The sequence below is a fragment of the Maylandia zebra genome, linkage group LG3 (assembly GCF_041146795.1).
Source record: "Maylandia zebra isolate NMK-2024a linkage group LG3, Mzebra_GT3a, whole genome shotgun sequence".
NCBI classification, from domain to species: domain Eukaryota; kingdom Metazoa; phylum Chordata; class Actinopteri; order Cichliformes; family Cichlidae; genus Maylandia; species Maylandia zebra.
In genome coordinates, this window is record NC_135169.1 from 44,941,467 (window position 1) to 44,952,942 (window position 11,476).

The 11,476-nt window shown below is 41.2% G+C and overlaps 1 long non-coding RNA gene across 1 annotated transcript; it reads left to right on the plus strand.

Moving 5' to 3' along the window:
- Nucleotides 1–10,233: 10,233 nt before the first annotated feature.
- LOC143417114 (uncharacterized) lies at nucleotides 10,234–10,938 on the plus strand. The gene is made up of 2 exons (XR_013097328.1): nucleotides 10,234–10,736; nucleotides 10,830–10,938. It is a non-coding gene; the product is annotated as an uncharacterized LOC143417114 (long non-coding RNA).
- Nucleotides 10,939–11,476: the final 538 nt, after the last annotated feature.

Below are 11,476 nucleotides of genomic sequence, written 5' to 3' on the forward strand. Positions count from 1 at the left end.
TCCCCCACCTAAAATGATGACAGAGGTCAGTAATTTGCACCAGAGGTACACTTCAACTGTGAGAGACAGAATGTGAAAAAAAAATCCATGAATTCACATGGTAGGATTTGTAAAGAATTTATTCGTAAATCAGGGTGGAAAATAAGTATTTGGTCAATAACAAAAATACAACTCAATACTTTGTAACATAACCTTTGTTGGCAATAACAGAGGTCAAACGTTTACTATAGGTCTTTACCAGGTTTGCACACACAGTAGCTGGTATTTTGGCCAATTCCTCCATGCAGATCTTCTCGAGAGCAGTGATGTTTTGGGGCTGTCGCCGAGCAACACGGACTTTCAACTCCCGCCACAGATTTTCTATGGGGTTGAGGTCTGGAGACTGGCTAGGCCACTCCAGGACTTTCAAATGCTTCTTACGGAGCCACTCCTTTGTTGCCCGGGCGGTGTGTTTTGGATCATTGTCATGTTGGAAGACCCAGCCTCGTTTCATCTTCAAAGTTCTCACTGATGGAAGGAGGTTTTGGCTCAAAATCTCACGATACATGGCCCCATTCATTCTGTCCTTAACACGGATCAGTCGTCCTGTCCCCTTGGCAGAAAAACAGCCCCATAGCATGATGTTTCCACCCCCATGCTTCACAGTAGGTATGGTGTTCTTGGGATGCAACTCAGTATTCTTCTTCCTCCAAACACGACGAGTTGAGTTTATACCAAAAAGTTCTACTTTGGTTTCATCTGACCACATGACATTCTCCCAATCCTCTGCTGTATCATCCATGTGCTCTCTGGCAAACTTCAGATGGGCCTGGACATGCACTGGCTTCAGCAGCGGAACACGTCTGGCACTGCGGGATTTGATTCCCTGCCGTTGTAGTGTGTTACTGATGGTGACCTTTGTTACTTTGGTCCCAGCTCTCTGCAGGTCATTCACCAGGTCCCCCCGTGTGGTTCTGGGATCTTTGCTCACCGTTCTCATGATCATTTTGACCCCACGGGATGAGATCTTGCGTGGAGCCCCAGATCGAGGGAGATTATCAGTGGTCTTGTATGTCTTCCATTTTCTGATGATTGCTCCCACAGTTGGTTTTTTCACACCAAGCTGCTTGCCTATTGTAGATTCACTCTTCCCAGTCTGGTGCAGGTCTACAATACTTTTCCTGGTGTCCTTCGAAAGCTCTTTGGTCTTGGCCATGGCGGAGTTTGGAGTCTGACTGTTTGAGGCTGTGCACAGGTGTCTTTTATAGAGATGATGAGTTCAAACAGGTGCCATTCATACAGGTAACGAGTGGGGGACAGAAAAGCTTCTTACAGAAAACGTTACAGGTCTGTGAGAGCCAGAGATTTTCCTTGTTTGAGGTGACCAAATACTTATTTTCCACCCTAATTTACGAATAAATTCTTTACAAATCCTACCATGTGAATTCATGGATTTTTTTTTTCACATTCTGTCTCTCACAGTTGAAGTGTACCTCTGGTGCAAATTACTGACCTCTGTCATCATTTTAAGTGGGGGAACTTGCACATCGGTGGCTGACTAAATACTTTTTTGCCCCACTGTAGTAACTCATAAAGATGAAGGAGTTCTCAGATACACAAGTCGAAAATATCAAGAGATAGGCAAATCAAGCGAGTTGTTGCCTTCCCTTTAAATCTAAGTCAAACAGTTCTTTGAATAAGATCTGCCCCACATCCTGGGACAAAGACACCTTCATAATGCACAGGAGGCTCAAACAGTGACAAAAATAAAAAATAAGTCTTTAAAGATCATCATTTAGTCTATTTTACTCAAGGGGAAGCAGAGCAGCTCCAATTCCAAAAACTCTGAAAACATGAAATCCATAAAAAAACAATGAGTGCTTTGGTACAAATGGGTTCATCTGTGAATTTTGCGCATCTTTTGTGACGAATCTCATGCCTTAGAAATAAAGACCCACTCAAAAGCTGGTCAGAGGGTACAATATTAGCAGACAGCTATAGAGTCGGATCCTTTAGACCTGCTTGGGAAAAAACCCGAGATTCTTATAAATATAATTGGCCAATAGAAAGCAGGCTTATCTAGTGCTGGACTGACTCCAGGAAGTGAAATTAGTGGTACGAGACTATCCACTCTTAGATGGTTTTTTTGGGTCAGCACAAAGACCAAAAAGGTTTTGATTCATAATTTATTAGTTGGAATAATACTTACAGAATGATTTGCACACATTATAGATGACATTCTTCCATTTGTAACAAATGTATTCATCTTTATACCTGCTCTTAAGCAAGGTCTGAGTAAATATATCAGGGTATAACTTATTCAAGAAAATTTAACGCAAACAGCCAGGAGGGAAAGTTAAATACATTAAAAAAAAACTAGACTCCAAAAACTCAGGGGGCCCTTTGACTAATAACTCTGTCCAAATATACATCGACAAGTATGTTAAACTTGTTTCTTTGGAAAAGGAGATTTGGAAGGATCCACTGTTTTTAGTACGAAAGGTGGAAACTACCTGAATTAATGTACTGCATGGGTGCCTTCTCTCATTTGCTATTTTCCAGTAATTGTACAAGTTTCTGGACACTTTGTATCCAAATTCATATGGCAAAACAAGGGCCCAGAGTGAGAGTCAAAATTCTTTGCTCCTACAAAGAGATAGGCAGCTTGCTTCCTTTCAGAAATGACTACAGGGAATCACAACTCACAACCACAGAATGCTGGTCTCATGCATTATAGAAAGATATTGAAATAAAATAGCTTCAGATAGAACAAGACGTGGGAACATATCAATTTCTGCTCTCCCCTTTCTAAAAGAAATTGTTTAGAGGATACTTCAGACACAAACTAAATGGGTAAATCACACACTAAAGGTTTTAGAAAAAGTGAAAACTAAATTGAATCTATATTTAGTGAGTCATGTTGTAATCAAAGGGAACAAAAAAAATATATATATATATATATATGTGAATTTGTTGTCGGCCAAAATTTAAACGTATTATTAAGTGGGCGGAGAAAAGCCCGATGACAGCAAATCAATTGTTTGATGAAAGTTCAAACAGTCTCTCCACTTCGGGTCTAGTACGATACTGCAGTAAAATAACACAGGGGTAAAAAGAAATAGCAAAATCAAGAAGAACTTACTGGATTTTCAGGATTTGTAGAGGAGTTAATGCATTAAATATGAAAAGGGAATAGGAATTGGAGGTCAATACCACATATGGAGACGACAAGTTGGAAAGGGAGTGGATATTTTGGGATAAGTCATTGAGTAATCTAACCTGGAGAAGAACTTGACTCTGTGAGCCCATCTCATGGACTTGGGGTCTAACCAGTAACTTACTCTGGATGGCATTACACTGGCCTCCAGTAACACTGTGCAGAATCTTACATATGTCCTTCAATGTTCATATCAGACAAATTTGTAGGACTGCTTTCTTGCATTTGTAGTATCTCTAAAAGTAGAAACATCCCGTTGTCAGAGTGATGGTGAAAAACTAGTTCATACATTTATTACTTCTAGGCTGTACTACTGTAATTCATTATGATCAAGTTGTCCTTAAAAAAAAACCTCCCTGAAAAGCCTTCAGTTGAACCAAAATGCTAGAGACTGCTGACAGGGCCTAGAAAGAGAGGGCATATTTCTCCTATATTGGTTTCTCTTGACTGGCTCCCTGTTAAATCCAGAATTCAATTTAAAATCCTTCTTCTCATATAAAATGTCTTGAATAATCATGCCCCATCTTATCCTAAAGACATCATCGAACCTTATCACCCCAATAGTGCGCTCAGCTTACTTGTGTTCCAGGGACATTTAAAAGTAGAATGGGAGGTAGATGTCCCAGCTTGGATTAGGGAGACAGGCTTAAAACGTTCCTTTTTAATAAAGTACATGGTTAGGGCTGGATCAGGTGACACTGAATCCTCCATTAGTTGCAATAGGCCTAGGATGTTGGGTGCTTCCCGTGAGTGTTTCTTCTTCATTCACCTTTTTCACTCTCCATGTTTTTATACACCTCTGTATTTAATCATTAGCTATTATTAATCTCTGGCTCTCATCCAAAGTATGTTTTTTGTCCTGCCTCTCTCCCATCCAGCTGTGGCATATGGCTGCTCCTTCCTGAACCTGCTTCTGGAGTTTTTCCTTCCCACTGTCGCCAAAGTGCTTTCTCTATGAGGGTTGTCTGATAGTTGGAGTTTTCTCTGTAATAATGTATCTCCTTACCTCACAATATAAAGAATCTTGATATAGGGGTGACTGCTATTGTGTTTTTGCACTATATAAATAAAATGGATTTGAATTGAACTTAGCCCTCCATCCTTGGCTCAAAAAAGCCAACATGGCTGCAGCCAAAAAAATGGGTGACACCACAGTGGAAACGGCCACCTTTTATAACTCTTTGGGTTCAACATAAGACTACATCTCTTGATTGGAGGTACTGAATCTCTGAGGTCAAAGGAGAAAAACAAACTCTATATAATTAGAGTTCTCATGTTATTACCAGGCAAGAAGATGGTAATAATCAATTGACCCAGCTTTAATTGTGTCAGTTGTAGTGCATTCTAGACATGGCTACAAGATTGCAACACCAGATTGACACTAATTAGAAAGATGGCCGTGTGTTACATTGTACCTAACACAGTGAGCATACTGCAGCTTCAGTAGGATGATTAAGGGTGGATGGGAATGTGTGTATGACTTCGCTTGCGCGTTTTTATTGTCATCAAGTCCTTCGTAACAACATTATTGGTAAGACATTTTCTATGAGACTCAAGAGACTCATTGTGAAGGAGTTTGCTGACGCAGTTCTAAACTTTTTAAAAAAAGGAAAAGATTCTGTACAGATAAGAGAATCTTAAAACAGCAGCTTCTGTGTCATCAAATACAATAGCCTCACTTTTTAAGTCTCTAAAATAATTTTTTGCAGCGCCAGGGAAATAAAGTAGCTGACACATGTTGGTGCAAATGCTGCTCCTTGTAGATTGTTGTAAATGTCATTACTCAATGTGGTAAATGTCTTTATTGAAATTCAATAACACGCAACACCACTGCTTTGGTCTAAGAAGGTTCCACCTTCGACCAGTGTAATAATCATGCTGACACTTACAAGGCCGAAGAGGCTACCCATATGTGAGGATACGACAAAGGAATAGAAAACAGGAAAAAAATGTCATTGCCCTTTCAGGATAAACAGCACTACCTGTTGTAATTATTGCACCAGGTGGCATTTTGACGTCCAGGATTCCTGTGCCAGCGAGCTGCAGAATCTGTAGACAAGGGTGGAAGTAGCTCTGCACCTCCAGCTGGCACAGAGTGAGCTTTGGCCTCTGGGACTCACCAAGAGATGCAGGCAGGGCCCTGTGCTAACCCTGTTTCTATTGGCCAAGCTGCTATGGTCATAGCAAATTATATCCCACATAGCAAAGCTGTTATGGAGAAGCAGGTTAAGGTAAAGACAAGTATGAATGAGATGTAAAGTAGCAACACTGCTCTACATGGAAAATAGCGACCGGTGGGCCAGAGAAGAAGCAGGAGGGAGAAAAAGCAGGGTGGAATTAGATGGAGAAAAAATTATTATAAAATTGCCATTAATCACTGGCTTATGGAAGTGAGTTTCCGCCACTTAAAAAACAAAACAAAAGTATCCATAACTTGAAATTTTGAAATTTCCAGTTAGCGCTACCAATCAGAAATCTACAGGGTGGGCCATTTATATGGATACACCGTAATAAAATGGGAATGGTTGGTGATATTAAAGTCCTGTTTGTGGTACATTAGTATATGTGAGGGGGCAAACTCCTCAAGATGGGTGGTGACCATGGTGGTCACTTAGAAGTCGGCCATCTTGGATACAACTTTTGTTTTTTCAATAGGAAGAGGACCATGTGACACATCAAACTTATTGGTAATGTCACAAGAAAAACAATGGTGTGCTTGGTTTCAACGTAACTTTATTCTTTCATGAGTTATTTACAAGTTTCTCTTTGTTCACAGCCATTGACATGTCGAAGAGGTTAACACGTGAGGAGCGGATCGAAATTGTGTTGATATCTGGTGAACGCAGTAACCGGGTCATTGCAGCACATTACAATGCAAGACACCCTACGAGACCACCCATCTCCCATGCTACAGTCAGCAAACTGCTCGCTGAGTTTCGTGAAACTGGTTCAGTGTTGGATTTGCCAAAATTTGGACGCAAGAAAACTGTCACTAATGAAGAAACATCAGTGGCTGTCCTAGCTTCATTCAGCAAGAGCCCACAGCGTACTGGAGAGTGGCATCAGTCGAACATCCCTTCGGCGGATATTAGCTACTCACAAATGGCACCCTTACAAACTCCAGCTACTGCAGCATCTCAACGAGGATGACCCAGATCGGCGCACAGAATTTGCAGAATGGGCAAAACAAAAATTGGAACAGGACCCTCAGTTCACGCAGAAGATTTTGTTCAGTGATGAGGCAAACTTTTATGTGAATGGTGAAGTTAACAAACAAAACCACCGCTATTAGTCTGACACTAACCCACATTGGATGGATCCCTCCAAGACTGTTGGAACAACAAAAGTGATGGTTTGGTGTGGTATGTGGGGTACAACGATAGTGGGTCCATTCTTCATCAATGGAAACCTCAAGGCCACTGGATATTTGCAATTGCTACACGATGATGTGTTTCCCTCTTTATGCACTGAAGCTGGCACGTTCCCTGAGTTTTCCCAGCAAGATGGTGCACCACCACATTATGGGTGCCCGGTCCGAGCATTCCTAGATGAACAGTTTCCTGGAAAGTGGATTGGTCGTCGTGGGCCAGTTGAATGGCCCCCATGGTCTCCCGATCTGACCCCCTTTAGACTTTTATCTTTGGGGTCATCTGAAGGCAATTGTCTATGGTGTAAAGATACGAGATGTGCAGCACCTGAAACTACGGATACTGGATGCCTGTGCTGGCATTTCTCCTGCGGTGTTGCTATCAGTGTGTGAAGAGTGGGAGAAGAGGGTTGCATTGACAATCCAACACAATGGGCAGCACATTGAACACATTTTATAAGTGGTCAGAAACTTGTAAATAACTCATGAAAGAATAAAGTTACGTTGAAACCAAGCACACCATTGTTTTTCTTGTGACATTACCAATAAGTTTGATGTGTCACATGGCCCTCTTCCTATTGAAAAAAAAACAAAAGTTGTATCCAAGATGGCCGACTTCTAAATGGCCACCATGGTCACCACACATCTTGAGGAGTTTGCCCCCTCACATATACTAATGTGCCACAAACAGGACTTTAATATCACCAACCATGCCCATGTTATTATGGTGTATCCATATAAATGGCTCACCCTATACATGAATAAAGTAATTTCCTTGTTACCCAGAAGCTGAAGCCCTGAGCTACAAATGCTACAGCTAAGCTACCAGTATTACAGCCAGTCACGAATGCACAAATTGCTGATTATTTTCAGCGTAGCTTCAGAAATGATGAAATCCTTGTGTTATTAGCTGAATGGCGTCACTATCAGCAAACGTACTCACGAAAACGCCAATTTGTTTCGATCCGGTTTTGAGTGCGCATTCCTCGTAGATTACTGATTGGCAGAGCTAACTTGAAATTTCGAGTTACTTTTCTCAAAATTTCAAATTAATAAGTCGAAATTTTGAGTTAATAACTCGAAATTTTGAGTAATGGATGCTTTTTTTTTGTGGCGGAAACGGGCTTCCATACTGGCTCTCTTTCACAGCACTTACTACAAATTGCATCACATGGGTGCCCCTCCTTGAGCCTGATTTCTTCCGGTTAAAAGGGAGTTTTTCCTTCCCACCGTCACCAAGTATTGCTCATAGTGGGTCGTTCGATTGTTTGGGTTATCTTTGTATTTTTGTAGGGTCTTTACATTACAATATAAAGCACCTTGAGGTGACTGTTGTGATGTGGCTGTATATACTGTAAATAAAATTTAATTGAAAACAAAAACACTGCAAAAAAGTAAGTATTTGTTATGTATGTATGATGTATGTATGTATGTAATGTGAGAAAGTCTGAAGATAAACATATTCAACGTCACATCCCCTTTTCTAAAGGGTGAAATCAACATCAAAGGAGATCTGCAGCCAAAGTGCAGAGAGATACTTGGTCAACAGTAGCAGTGATAAGAGTGTAAATTATACAAGTAGAATGGGGAGTTCATAGACAAGTCAATTTGGAAATCAGTGTGAAATGTACTTATGTCACAGAACTGCAATCGAATCAATAATTTTTTTAGGAGAAATGTATTTTGTATTTTGATTTTAATTGAGGGGGAAAAGGGAAACAGGAATTTAAAAAAAAATAATGCAGGAAATCTTCACAAATGAGACAGACTATGTATTCCATGAGAGATGACAGCTCACCAGTTTGCAAAATAGCAAAAACATATGAGCACAGGTAAACAGGACTATGTGCAAATGCAAAAATACAACACGTGACAAAACCAGCTTGACAACAAGATGAAATGGATGGAAAAGCACAAACCTGCAGAATTGAGAAACTGGACTACAACACTACGTTCAAAGGTGTGTGTCTGTATCTGTGCTCGTGGTTGTTTGTCAGAAGGAGCAATTTACCTGAAGCAGGACCGTGAACCTTTGAATGAAGGCATCAGCCAGAACAAAAACACTGGTTTGGTCCTGGACACAGACTTTGGAAAATACCTGATAGAAATACACGTAATACGGAGACAGAAAGAGAGAAATGGGACAAAAAATACAGAGGAAGAGAGAGAGGGAAGGAGACAGAAGTGGCAGTAAAGAAATAATGAGAATGTTACACTGACAGGGACATACACAACATAAGTAAATAGAGAGCGAAAGAAAAAGAGCAGCACAAAAAGTCAGGCTGTCTTTCAAACGGATGAGCACCTCAGCCTTTAAGAGCCAGGTTTTCAGCTGTCACACAACTGTAAAATACATGAAAACAAAAAGCAGTCTGTCACAGTGGCAAACTGCCATCAACACTGGCTGGAGGATAAAGGTCAGAAAATGATCTGCCATTGGCATAATTGCATCCGCAGAAGTGGCCTGGCGATTCTCAGATTGCTTTTCACACTTCATTCATCCCGTGATGGAAAGGTAATCCTGAAGACACAAAAGTTTATAGTTGCTGCTCACAGTGGAAATGGGAGGCTGAAAGAGGGAGAGACGGACTTTGGTGAATCCAGGGTGAAACAAAGTAGAATCAAAATTCATCTAAATAAAAACAGATGAGTAGGATTAGCGAGGGCAAATTAACAAAATGTGTTTAGCTCAGCCTATAGCTGAACATGGTGGTACCCTATGTACACCCTATTTTGGTGTGGCTTTTCCATGTCAGGTAGTTAAAAACATTTCATTTTCAACTGTTTAATGAAATTCTTGAACAATCTTGGTTCCGAGTAACGATTTGTGTCCACATCTTGCTTTTAAAGAATTTTGCTAAGTCTTCAGTCACATGGGACGTCTCCAGCCCAATTGTATTCCCTAAATGGTAGGCAAATTGTTGCTGGAGGTTGCTGGCTGTCAGTTGGGGAAATCGGCCACACAGAGGGTGCAGCACTGATTACTTTCATTGCCACAGTCAACCATGGCTTACATGGAAAGAGACGAGTTGACTTGTAAAAAGTGTAGCACCATTTACCACTTTGTAACAAATTTCACCTAGCGACAGCGGGCACCTTCCAGCAACCATTTGCTTACCGGTCAGGGAATAAACATTTTTACCAAGCAACGGTGGTTGCCAGGCGATAGCTACTGACAGGCCTGTGTGACTGTGGCTTAAATGGGTGAAGGAAGTATCTGAGTGGTGGCCATAAAAAGATTTAAACACTGTGAAAAGGTGCTTCAACACCTCCTTTCTTACCTCCTTTTCCAAAAGATACACCGAACCATCTAATCTGGAGGGAAGTAATGTTATCCCAAAATTCACAGCAACACACTCTCTGAAAAAAATGCTTAACATAACCATCTAGCTTTTCCAGAACTTGTTAACATACAGGTGTGTTCTGAACAGTCAGCTTGACATAAAGTTTAGAAGTTTAACGTTATGAATAACGACAATGTTCAAATAATCAAAGTGAGATTACTATGTACACATAGTTAGTGCTGCATTATCAATCTTTTCAGTGTGGAGAGGAAGTTAGTGGCCAGCAGGGCAAGCATAATTTCTTAACGGTACTGTTACAGAGTATAGCATGGTGGAAAAGGATGGAGAGAATCCCCCACTAAGCTTTTGGGTTGGCATTTCTTTAGATTTTGTTTTGTATTAATTGCATGCTTTGGTGTTTTTTTTGTGTTTGATGTGAGGTGTGGGCCACACCCATGTGGGAGTGGAGATTCTACTCTAGTCCAGCTGCCAGCTATTTGGAGTTGAATACAGGGAGCAGCTGATTGGGGAGGATTGGAGCCCTTCTCTATAAAGGGGAGAGGAAACAGGAAGTAGGGGTTGTCGTTGTTTTTTTTAGTAGGACACTGGTGAAGCAGGGAAGCCTCGAAGATCCAGGATGAAGTGTGCACATTTTAATGGAGAAGATTTTTAACCTGGCCTGGTTTTGCTTTTAAAATAAACTGAGGATGTTGGAGGGAGGACTCATTCTTATTGGGATGTGAGTGGATGTGCTGGAAGGCAGGAAAACAAACACTGGACTGGAGACTCTCTGTGCCCCTGACAAGGAAACTGGACCAGTTTTGGGGAAGTTCCAGCTCCCAGGATGTGATGTGGAGACCCAGCCTCGAACGAAGTCAGGCCTGAAAAGGTGGGTGGCAAACCTTTTTGAGGAAGATGCAGGATTGATACGTTTTGGCTGCTTGTTCTTCCAAGTGACCACCTTTCCCCTGTTTGTAACCAGGCTAACAACCCTGACCGCGGTGGCTTTGGGCCTTGGATTCCTGGCCAGAGTTGTGTCTTCAGCCAGTAGTTTTACCTGGAGAAAGAACAAATAAATCTTGTGTAACCCATTACAGTGTGCGTGTGGTGGTTCGTTACTGGTCAATATTAGAGCTACTACTTTCTTGTACGGAGGCCATTTTGGGCCTTACGTAACAGTACCATTTCATTTTATTTGTGTGACCACTAAGCTGTAGTTTAGCCTGCAAAAAACAAATAAATACATTTTTAAAAAGCAGAAAATGTGATTAACTGTCCCGTTATTTGGATAAAGCTTGACTCTCTAAGGTTTCTTTAGAGCCTTATTAAGATTCTTCTTTAGAGCCTTATTTAGCTCCTTATCCCCCCTTCACATCTTTCTTCTGACCTACACACTGTTTCCATCATTGTCAAGGGAAGGTACCAGGAAAAGACAGAAAAGCTAATGTTTTTGTCTTTTCACAGCCTGGTTCATACATTGTTATCACCTCCTTTTCTGACTTCCAGCCTGCTATGGTCACTGCAATCCCCCCCGCTCCAGTCTGTGGTTTCATCCTCCATTTACTCTGTTGAGACCACGATTGTTGTCATGGTCACCAACCTCATCGTTGTCACTGTAATCTTTCCCAT